Genomic DNA, 12,886 nt, shown 5'->3' with positions numbered 1-12,886 from the left:
AAGCAACCAATGAACAAAAACTAGAAGCTAGTCTGTAGCAACCTGTTAGCTTTTATAGACTTAATCTCCCAAATAAAATTCCATTTACCTGTACATAGTATTCTGGTTATTATGGTGGAGTCAGGAACAAAGATAGTGATGATGTTGAAGATGATGATGATGATAGTAGCAGTAATAAAGATAAGGGTTTTCTGGTGGAGCTTTTAAGATGATCAGAGTTTCCCAGATTTATGTGTTAACATTCAGTGTTGGTTGATTCATTTTTATGGGCTGGGTGAAATAAAGAGAACAAATAAATTGAAACTTGTCTGACTAGTGTCAACGACTGTCATATTTCTATGGTTTCAAGATAGGAGTCATCCAGGGAATGACAAACTTCCTTGACTTGGCTATTTAGAAAAAACTAATAGCCTAATCATGGTCTGGTCACTTAAAAGGTACACCTAAGAAATAGCTTTTTGGTAAATCGAGATAATTCTAAGTCTGTGTTTGACCAGTTCCATCATTCTGGATTCTTCCTCCTCAACTGAAACCAGCTGTAACTAGGTAGAAATTGCTGACAAAAGACTTTTCACAAGGTATTGATATTAACATAACTAATATCACCACCATTTTGATATAATTAATTCTATCTCATTGTCATTTACATTTTCATTTCCCTAATTACCAGTGAAAATGATCATTATGATCATTATTTCACATATTTCACTTTTCAGCTATGCTACAGCCCCAGTTTTTGTGTTCTGACTCTTATAGCCTGTCATACTGTGGTTTTCTGCTTAATTTTTAGCTCCTCTACCTCACCTGGACTGCCCAGTGCTCTCTGGCAAGAAACTATATGTATCTAAATCTCACCGAGTATAGCCCCTTCTCTTCATTAGTTTTCTCTGAGACAGTTTTTTGCCAGTTTTTGGTCACTTTGTACTACCTTCATATATTTTTTATATTTTTCCCAAGGTTTATAATTATTAATTCTAGAAAAACTTGATAGAAGATATTTCTCCACTGCCATAAGTGGAACTAGTCATTGGTGGTGTTTAAAAAACAGAATCTCTTAATTATAGTTTAAAATTTGCCAATATTTCCTTTTCAGGTTAGTATTTTATGTATATATGTACACAGTTTGTTGAAGAATTCTTTGCCTTTCATAAAGATATACTTGCATGTTTTCTTCTAAAAACTGTAGTGTTACCATCTGCACTTAGATCATTAATTCACATTGCATTCTTTTGTGTATATATTATGAAGAAGGAGTAAAGATGCATTTTTTTCCATATGACTATTAATTGACCCTGTACATCTTATTGAAATCATGCGCATGCAATTCTTTATCCACTATTCTGCATTGCCACCTCTGTTATAAATCAAGTGTTGATATAAATCAAATGGGGGTCTCTTTCTGAATTTTTTATTGTTACTTTTTTACTGTATTCTATCACACTACCTTAATTATTGAAGTTGCATCATGTCTTGTGTCAACTTAAAAAGACACAACATTAGAGTTGTCAGTTTAAGTTGTGTTCAAGGTCCTACTGAGGACTATAGCTTGGAGACAGCCACTGAGTTAGCTCTGAGGAAACTGCTCCAAAGAGATAGTGGAGAAAAGCAGTTTATGTATGATTTTTGGCTAGGAAATACATACAGTCAAGTATACATCTTAGTAAAAGACTACTGCTAGTCACAAAAAACAAATATCTCAAGTCAATGATGTTAATGCTTTTCAATGTATGGGAAGATTCAAGAGTCCAGGGTTATTCAGATTCTGCTGGAGATGTTTACCCAAGTATCTAAGAGGCCTGTTTGTGCAAAGCACAATGGGCCTCATTCTTTACCATCTGTGATGGATTGCGATTTAATACTTCTAGAACAGAACTTTTTCTCTGTTCACACTTGACATCTGGTATATAAGTCCATATTTTTTTTTCTCAAAATGGTCTTGACTATTTTTAGTTCATTATAGCTCCTTATAAATTTTAACATTGATTGATCAATTTCCAAAAAGAAATCTCTAGACTTTTTTTGGTATAGTATTGAATCTATAGGCCAAATGGGGAAGAATTAACTTCTAAATGTACTGAAGCTTCCAATCCATGAACTTGGTGATTTCTTCAGTTTATCTCGATTTTTAAAAAATTTCTCTCAATAGTGTTTTATAAGTATAGGAATAGAAGGCTTATACATGTTTTCCTAGGTTCAGTCTCATGTATTTGTTTTTTTCAACTCCAGTGTAAATTGTTGTTGATGGTGGTATTGTTCAGTCACTAAGTCATGTCCTACTCTGTGAGATGCCATGGACTGCTGCACGCTGGACTTCCCTGTCTTTCACTATCTCCCAGAGTTTGCTCAAACTCATGTCCATTGAGTCGGTCATGCCATCCAACCATCTCATCCTCTGTCATCCCCTTCTCCTTCTGCCCTCAATCTTTCCCAGCATCAGGTTCTTTTCCAATGAGTCAGTTCTTCACATCAGGTGGCCAAAGGATTGGAGCTGCAGTCTCAGCATCAATCCGTCCAATGAGTATTCAGGACTGATTTCCTCTAGGATTGACTAGTTTGATTTCCTTGCTGTTCAAGGGACTCTCAAGAGTCTTCTCCAGCACAACAGTTCAAAAGCATCAATTTTTCGGTGCTCAGCTTTCTTCACAGTCCCATCCATACATGACCACTGGAAAAACCGTAGTCTTGACTAGACGGACTTTATTGGCAAACTAATGTCTCTGCTTTTTAATATGCTATCTAGGTTGGCCATAACTTTCCTTCCAAGGAGTGAGCGTCTTTTAATTTCATGGCTGCAGTCACCATCTGCAGTGATTTTATAGCCCAAAACAGTAAAGTCTGATACTGCTTCCATTGTTTCCCCACCTATTTTCCATGAAGTGATGGGACCAGATGCCATGATCTTAGTTGTAAATGGTACTACTCTTTAAATTTTATGTTATATTTATTGTTGGCATATGTAAGTACAATTGACTAGTATATTGACCTCATATTGAGAAACATCATTTATCAATTTTATTTTTCTATTTGTATAGTATTTTGGATTTTTAGCATACACCTATATCAGCAAATAAGTACAATATTATTACTTCCTTTTCATTGCTTATATTTTTATTTTCTTTTAGCTGATTGGTTGATTGATTACTTTTGCCATACATCATAGAATTCTAGTTACTGTTGAATAGAATGGGTGATAGCTGGCATCCTTCTCTTGTTCCTACTTTTAGGGAATGTTTTTTGGTATTTCACCATTGAATAGGATATTTACTATCATTTAATCAGATTAAAGAAGTTTCTTTTTGCTTTTAGTTTGCTAATATTTATAATAAATTAATTTTGACTTTTTTTCCATTTCCAAATGCTTTTTTTCATTTATTGAGATAATCATTTTTCTATTTTTGTTTGATCAATATTGTGAATTAAATTGATTGTTATTTAAATGTCAAATCACACTTGTATTTCTATTAGAATGACCCCTAACTATATTGCAAATAAAATGTGATACACTTTATATTTTACTAGGTTTGATATCTTATTTTCTTTAGGAGTTTTATATTCATGCTCCTGAAAGAGAATGACATAATTTTATTGTCTTTTAATGTCACTGTTAAGCTTTGTAATCAAGGTAATGTTGCTCTTATAATATAAGTTGGAATGCAATTATTTTATTGAAGATAAAATTTTAAATTTATATCAGGTGGAAAAATTCCTAGAAAAAAAATTCAAGTCTCCAAAACTGACATAATCACCACTGTAAGAATTGCTACCTATCCTTCAGGAAAACCACATTTTGGACTTCGCACAAACTTAAACTTTCTCTTTACATACTCACTGAGGTATAGAAAACTATTTGTTGAAACAGCTATTAGAAATATAATCCATAACTCATATGTATGTTATAAGACAAAGATTTGGTTTCTTTTATATATATATATATATATATATTTTTTTTTTTTTATTATTTTTCAGTGGGTTTTGTCATACATTGATATGAATCAGCCATAGAGTTACACGTATTCCCCATCCCGGTCCCCCATCCCACCTCCCTCTCTACCCGATTCCTCTGGGTCATCCCAGCCCACCAGGCCCGAGCACTTGACTCATGCATCCCACCTAGGCTGGTGGTCTGTTTCACCACAGATAATATACATGCTGTTCTTTCGAAACATCCCACCCTCACCTTCTCCCACAGAGTTCAAAAGTCTGTTCTGTACTTCTGCGTCTCTTCTTCCCTGCATATAGGGCCATCGTTATCATCTTTCTAAATTTCGCATATATGTGTTAGTATACTGTAATGTTCTTTATCTTTCTGGCTTACTTCACTCTGTATAATGGGCTCCAGTTTCATCCTTCTCATTAGAACTGATTCAAATGAATTCTTTTTAATGGCTGAGTAATATTCCATGGTGTATATGTACCACAGCTTCCTTATCCATTCGTCTGCTGATGGGCATCTAGGTTGCTTCCATGTCCTGGCTATTATAAACAGTGCTGCGATGAACATTGGGGTGCATGTGTCTCTTTCAGATCTGGTTTCCTCAGTGTGTATGCCCAGAAGAGGTATTGCTGGGTCATATGGTAGTTCTATTTCCAGTTTTTTAAGAAATCTCCACACTGTTTTCCATAGTGGCTGTACTAGTTTGCATTCCCACCAACAGTGTAAGAGGGTTCCCTTTTCTCCACACCCTCTCCAGCATTTATTGCTTGTAGACTTTTGGATAGCAGCCATCCTGACTGGCGTGTAATGGTACCTCATTGTGGTTTTGATTTGCATTTCTCTGATAATGAGTGATGTTGAGCATCTTTTCATGTGTTAGCCATCTGTATGTCTTCTTTGGAGAAATGTCTGTTTAGTTCTTTGGCCCATTTTTTGATTGGGTCATTTATTTTTCTGGAATTGAGCTTCAGGAGTTGTTTGTATATTTTTGAGATTAATCCTTTGTCTGTTTCCTCATTTGCTATTATTTTCTCCCAATCTGAGGGCTGTCTTTTCACCTTACTTATAGTTTCCTTTGTTGTGCAAAAGTTTTTAATTTTCATTAGGTCCCATTTGTTTAATTTTGCTTTTATTTCCAATATTCTGGGAGGTGGGTTATAGAGGATCCTGCTGTGGTTCATGTGGGAGAGTGTTTTGCCTATGTTCTCCTCTAGGAGTTTTATAGTTTCTGGTCTTACATTTAGATCTTTAATCCATTTTGAGTTTATTTTTGTGTATGGTGTTAGAAAATGTTCTAGTTTCATTCTTTTGCAAGTGGTTAACCAGTTTTCCCAGCACCACTTGTTAAAGAGATTGTCTTTTTTCCATTGTATATCCTTGCCTCCAAGACAAAGATTTGAAGCTAATGCATTTATGTATTTATGTTAGATATCAATCATCTCATGTGCAGGCATGCATGTCAGTCACTTCAGTCATATTTTACTCTCTACAACTCTATGGACCATAGCCCGACAGGCTCATCTGTTCATGGGATTCTCCAAACAAGAATGCTTGAGGGGTTTGCCATTTCCTCCTCCAGGGTATCTTCTCAAGCCAGGGATCAAACCCATGTCTCCTGGGTCTCCTGCATTACAGGAGGATTCTTTACCCACTGAGCCACCTGGGAAGCCCCAATCATCTAATAGGATCTCTTTTTTCTTTTGATTTGCTTCTAATATCAAGAATAGCAACTTCAGATGTGTTTCTTCAACTTTCCTTGGATAAACAATGCTGTTTATGAAACAGTATGAACCTTTCTTCCATCTTAAACAAAGCCTAAAATTTCAGTACTTATGCTATTTTTCTCCCTTTGGTCCCATAACTACAAAGGGCCTCTCCACTGTAAAGGAAAAATATGTCATATTATATTAATGGCTTTGTTGAATCACCATTCTTTAAATGAGTACATTATAGAATATGCATGTGTTCCAAAACATTCCCATAGACTGCATGTTCCAGTTTCAATTTAATTATGAGGTCGCAGTGTTTTAACAAACTCACATAAAAATTAATCAAGTGCTCCATAGCAGCTGGAATTATCCATCTCATGAGAGTACTTTCTCTTCCTGGGTTTATATTTTCCCCAAGTTGTATCATGACATTTGTATCCAAACACATTTCTTTACAAAATTTTCAAAATCCTTCAAACCCACCTTAACATTTTCTATTCTACTGAATCTTCTGAAGTTACTCTGGCCCACATTAATTTTATTATTTTCTGTCATAATATTGCACATACCTCATAACAATTAATTATTATTTATTGTTCTATTTGTGCTATATTTATTTCCCCAAGAAGATGATAAGATCCTAAAGTGCTGGGTTTACACCTTATACTAATTTTTCATGCACTCCAGTTTCTCAATAGGCACTTACAGTCTCATTGTCAGGAACAGGAAGCAGGCACCTCTTCCCCTTTCTTTTTATTACTTGTTTATTCTTACATAGTGCTCTGCTGTGCCTAGCTGCTCAGTCATCTCTAACTATTTGTGAACCAATGGACTGCAGGCGCTTCTGTTCATGGGGATTCTCCAAGCAAGAATACTGGAGTGGGTTGCTATGCCTTCCTCCAGGGGATTTTCCCAACCTAGAAATCAAACGGGGGTCTCCTGCATTGCAGGTAGATTCTTTATCAGCTGAGCCACCAGGGAATTCCTACATGGTATTTGGCTCTTATTTGTACTATTTTTTTTTATTTTGCATTTGTAATATTTTGGTTTAGCTTGTCTGGAGAGCTACTAGCAGCCTTTTACAGGACACTGTTTCTTAATAAGCGTACTTCTCACAGGACCTAGTTCTCAAAATAGCAAAGCTAGAAGCTCAGTTTTACCAATAGTTCATCATGATCAAGCTCTAGGGAATTATTAGATATTTATCAAACTCATGACATTGTTTTTGACCAAGGTGTCATGTAGGGAACTTAGAATGGGAGCTACAATATTCTCTATCCCTAGAATGCATGGGTCCATAACTAGGATGTTACTTTCATATTCTCAAGGAATCTGGATAACCTAGTTTATAGGACTGTTACTCAAATGATGTGTGTGTACCAGATCCAAATATTCTGATACTAGATTGCCTGCCCACTTCCTATAAATTCTCTAGATTAGACCACCATTTTTTGTGCACTGGTAATTTTTGTTGCTAAAAATATAACTTCATTATATAATCTATTCCTACTAAAGAAAGGCTGAAGGAAGATTGACATTCTTTGCCAACCCTTGTAACATAGTGAACTGAAGTCTAGTACTCAATAAAAAAGATGGATTATAAGAGATCAAATTGCTGTTTGATGAGTTTCGGTCTTTTGTAAGATGAATTACATTCCTAAGTACTAAGAGTACTTACAAATGAAACTATGTGTAGTGTTATAGCTGATGTTTATGAGATTTTGTTGAATCATAAAATGAGAGGAGTCCAAGAGTGGAGATAACATAGTTTATTTTTTAACTGAGAAAAACTATTAGTGAAAATCATTTGCCACTAAATCTGAAAAAAATTTGGGTTAAAAGAAGTGGAGAAGTTACTAAAAGTATGGCTTGGGCAAATCTAAAATTGGAAGCGGTCATTACTTGAAGCCTATGTTGATTCACTTAAAATAAATATTTTCAGATTAACTTTATACCACTTTTAGATTAGGAGATTAGGGCAATGTGGTAGACAGAGTTACTTAGAATTCTTACTGTCTTCATCATCACCTTAAGAATTATTATCATTATTAATATAGCAAAAATAATAGTTATCATTCATTGAAGATACAGTAGTAGCCTTACTTTTTTATTTTCCAATGTCTCTATATCCGGGAGAAGGCAATGGCATCCCACTTCAGTACTCTTGCCTGGTAAATCCCATGGACAGAGGAGCCTGGTAGGCTGCAGTCCATGGGGTCGAGAAGAGTCAGACACGACTGAGCGACTTCACTTTCACTTTCACTTTCACTTTCATGCATTGGAGAAGGGAATGGCAACCCACTCCAGTGTTCTTGCCTGGAGAATCCCAGGGACGGGGGAGCCTGGTGGCCTGTTGTCTATGGGGTTGCACAGAGTCCGGCAAGACTGAAGTGACTTAGCAGCAGCAGCAGCAGTCTCTATATACCTCTTTCATATTAATTTTTCAACAATTCTATGAGATAAATGGGTTACCTTGGTGGCTCAGTGATAAAGAATCTGCCTGCCAATGCAGGAGACATAGGTTTGATCCCTGGGTTGAGAAGATCCCCTGGAGGAAATGGCAATTCATTCCAGTAATCTTGCCTGGGAAATCCCAAGGACAGAGGAACCTGGGGGGCAAACCATGGTGTTGCAAGAGTTGGACACAATTTAGTGATTAAACATGAGATAAATATTGTCACTCCCACTTTACAAATAAGGAAATTGAACTTCAAAGAGTTTGCAACTTATCAAAAGGCACCTAGATAGTGAGTAGAAAAAAGAAGATTAATTTTTTTTTTAAATGCATGGGACTGGTATTTCCTAAGATGATGGACTAAGGAAATGAGACCAACATTCCTGAAAATTATAGTAGGAAAAAATGGGTAAAATAGTTAAGAACTCTGTTGACAATATCATAAAGCTAACAAAATAAAAATTCCAAGGCCAAGATCTTGGTGAAGATAAACTCAAAGAAGTTAATTAACCTGCCATTGGAGCTGCTATTTCTGAAAACGGATGCTAAAGCTGAGAAGGGCATCTAATAGTATCAGGGCAACAGTGTCAAAATTGGAATCCAGGGTCCATACTGAATAAGGGTGGTTGTTAAACCCACCACGCTTTGAGTTGGCCTCCTGAAAGGCAATTTGTTAAGTGTGACTATATGCCCAATATCTGGATTGGATATCTCTATGAAAGAAAACCAATGATACTTGATCCTTACATAGCATTCTACTATGGAGGATCATAAATCTTACTGCAAAATAATAAAACTTTTAGAAAATAATTTAAGAAATAATATTCATGATTGTGAAGATAGCAAAATCTTCACACAATAAAAAGGTATTACCACAGAAGCCATACTTTGTCATATTCTCATGTAATAAAATATTCTACAGCACTTTAAGTAAAAGAACTTCAGATACATGCATCAACATAAATGATTTTCACAAATGAGAGTCACAATATATACTATATTTTCAGTTTCACTTCTGTGAAACTATACAGTTTCACTTCTGTAATATTCAAACACTGTTAGATGTAGGGTGTTGAGTTATAAGTCCAGGATACTGTTCTCTGGGATGCTGGCAGAGTATTATTTCTTGTCTAGGTGGTAATTACATGGCTGTTTACCTCGTGACAATTTATTGTTCTGTACATTTGTCTTCTGTATTCTTTTCTGTTTTATACTTCACCACAAAACTTCTAAAAAATTAATATATAAGCTATTAGAGAGGGAATTATTTCTGTATGAAAGCAAAATAAAAAGCCTGCCAACAACATGAACTGAAAAGTTACTGCAAGGTGCTGTGAAAGTAGATATAAAAGATACAGAAAAGAATGCATCTGTGATCTATAGAGATTACACATGATAAGAGAAATTCGATATATGTGAACCAATATCAGAATATTGTTATAATAACTACATGACTTTTTCCAAGAAAGTTGATGTGTCCAGGAGATACACGTTTCAGTGCACTCCATTTTCATAAAAAAAAAAAGTGAGTACTAATTATTTGTGTAGCTAAATGTGTAATCCCCTGGAGTAGCGAATGCAGCCTGCCCCAGTATTCTTGCCTGGAAAACTCCATCGACAGATGAGCGAGCCTGGTGGGCTATAGTCCACGGGATTGCAAAGAGCTGGACACAACTGAACATGCATGTACAAACATGTAAAATTTTAAATACATAGCTATTGTCAAACTTCTACTCTCAAATCTTTATAGCCATAAATGTAAATATATTTATTTGATAAATGAGATTTTCAAATTTAGCATTAGCAAATACTTCCTAAATTCTGGGGCAAGAGCTAGTAAACTCATAGATACTACATATTTTATTATGATTTGCAAAATATTTTCAGCTTCCTGAAGATACTATTTTTGCCACTTCACATGAGGTTTTTGGGAAGGGAGTGCAATCACAAATAGAATAGAATTCTCTTCATTTATCATGTTTGTTAAATACAAATATCCTAATTGTCCTTGCAGAATTCCTCCACCTGGACCAGCAGATTTTCTCTCCTGACTGAAATTCTGATTTACAGATTAGTAACACCATCTGGAGTTCTACCTACGTATGTTTCTGTGGGAAGAAAAGTTCATTCTAAAAATATTTCTATTTTATATTGTACTATAGTTGATTTGCAATGCTGTGTTAGTTTCAGGTGTAGAGAAAAGTGATTCAGCTATACATAAACATATATCTATTCCTTTCCCATTTAGATTATTACAGAGTACAGAGTTCCCCGTGCTGTATAGTAGGTCCTTGTTGGTTATCTATTTTCAGAATAATAGAGTATATGTGCCAATTCTGAACTCCCAGCTTATCTCTCCTCCCCACCTTTCCCCTTTGGTAACCGTAAGTTTATTTTCTTAGTCTGTGAGTCTGCTTCCGTTTTGAAAGTAAGCTCATTTGTATCTTTTTTTTTTTTTTTTTTTTTTTAGATTCTCCATGTAAGCAATATCATATGATATTTGTCTTTTTCTGTCTGACTTACTTCAGTTAGTATAATAATTTCCAGGTCCATTCATGTTGTTGCAAGTGGCATTATTTGATTCTTTTGAATGGCTGGGTGTTATTCCATTGTATATAGGTACATCTTCTTTACCATCCTTTGTCTGTGGACATTTAAGTTGCTTCCATGTCTTGGCTATTGTAAACAGCACTGCAATGAATAGTGTGATGCATACATCCTTTCAAACCATAGTTTTTGTCTGACTATATGCCCAGGAGTGCGATTGCTGGATCACATTGTGGTTCTATTTTTAGTTTTTTAAGGAAGCTTCATACTATTCTCCATAAAAGCTGTACCAATTTACATTCCACCAACAGTACTTTCAATACCTTAGGAGTTTCCCTTTTCTCCACGCACTCTCCAGCATTTATTGTTTGTTGACATTTTGATGATAGCCATTCTGACTGGTGTGAGGTGCCTCATTGTACTTTTAATTTGCATTTCTCTAATAATTAGCTATGTTGAGTATCTTTTCACATGCCTCTTGGTTCTCTGTATGTCTTCATTGGAGAAATGTCTATTTTGGTCCAAAAGGCCATTTGTAATGGGACATTGCATGCAATTTATTTAATTATGTCCTCACATTTATTTTCAAATATAGAATTATTTTTTAGTGTTAATTGTATTGATAATGTTATACATTAAACCTAGTACTTATTTATTTTATAACTGGCACTTTGATCTTGGATTTCCCAGCCTCCAGAACCACAAGAAACAAATTTCTGTTATTTTTAAGTCAGCCAGTTCATGATATGACTGCTTCTTTTTGCAGAAAGAAATCTGAACATCACCAATATTTGTTAATTTACACCACCAGAAGTGCTAGCACTAATAAGAGAAATATTCTAGACTTAATAAACATCATTGCTGCACTTGCTTTCTGCTAAAATCTATTTCTTTGAAAATATTTGGTGAATTTATTGAATGTCACAAAATTTGATTATTAAATTCCCTATTTTTACATAGAAAGATATTAATATAATAACCCTATTAAGATATAACCTTATTGCATTTGAACATATAATTGGCACAGCAAAGTTTCTAAGTGGCCAGTGAGTGCCTAGGATGGTACAGCAGAAACAGCGGTAAATGTAAAGTTTGTACACAAAGGAAGTTAGGGTTGACAATTGATGTGTGTCTGCATAACACTTTGAGAAAAAAATGGAAAGATACAAACAATGAACAATTATGTTCACCCAAAGACCTACACATCCACATACAAATATTGTAGTAGCTTTATTCATAGTAGCCAAAAACTATAAACAATTCAAATGCCCTTCAGTGTATGAATGGTTAAACAGATTGCAGTGCACCCATGCTGTGAAACACACACAGCGATAAAGTAAGAATGAACTGTCATGTGTGGGCATAACACATGCACTTTGGATTGATCTTAAAGGAATTACGCTGAGTCAAGAGGCCAGCCTCCCAAGTAGACATATTGTATAATCCCAGTTATTAATATATACCATTCCTAGACAAAATTATATAGATGGAGAACAGATTAATGTTTGCCAGGGATCACAGACCGGGAATGGGGATGGGGATGATGCCAGATGGCTGTGCATAGCATGGGGGATCCTTTGACCAAACTACTCTGCATTGTGACTTGGTGATGGCACACAAATCCACACGTGAGATAAAATTACATGGAACTAAATACACACACAAATAATTGCATGTTTTAAAAGCATAAACTCTCATAAGGTTGATCGATTGTCTCATGGTCAACTTCCTAGTTATGACATTGTGCTGCAGCTAATCAAGATGTTACCATTTCCATGAACTAGATAAAGAATACATAGGATCTCTTTATTATATTTCCAGTCTTCCCAGGTGGCACTAGTGATAAAGGACCCAACTGCCAGTGTAGGAGATACAAAAGATGTGGGTTCCATCCCTGGGTCAGGAAGATCCGCTGGAGAAGGGCATGGCAACCCACTCCAGTATTCTTGCCTGGAGAATCCCACGGACAGAGGAGCCTGGCAGGATACCATCCATGGGATCGCACAGTCAGACATGACTGAAGCAACTTAGCATGCATGTGTTTTATAGCTCTGTGTGAGTCTATGATTATCTGATTATAAAAAATTATTTTAAGTGGTCAGAAATTTCAGGAAAAAGAATGTCTCCACTTGAGAGAGTCAAGGAAGGCCTCATGGAGGAAGCATCATTTGAACTAGACTGTAGATCTTCATATGGTCCAGTAGCTCTATATTTAAAAAGGTTTATCATTTTTAAAAGTTG

This window comes from Muntiacus reevesi, chromosome 22 (genome assembly GCF_963930625.1).
Source record: "Muntiacus reevesi chromosome 22, mMunRee1.1, whole genome shotgun sequence".
NCBI classification, from domain to species: Eukaryota; Metazoa; Chordata; class Mammalia; order Artiodactyla; family Cervidae; genus Muntiacus; species Muntiacus reevesi.
Note: the sequence above shows the minus strand (reverse complement) of the source record.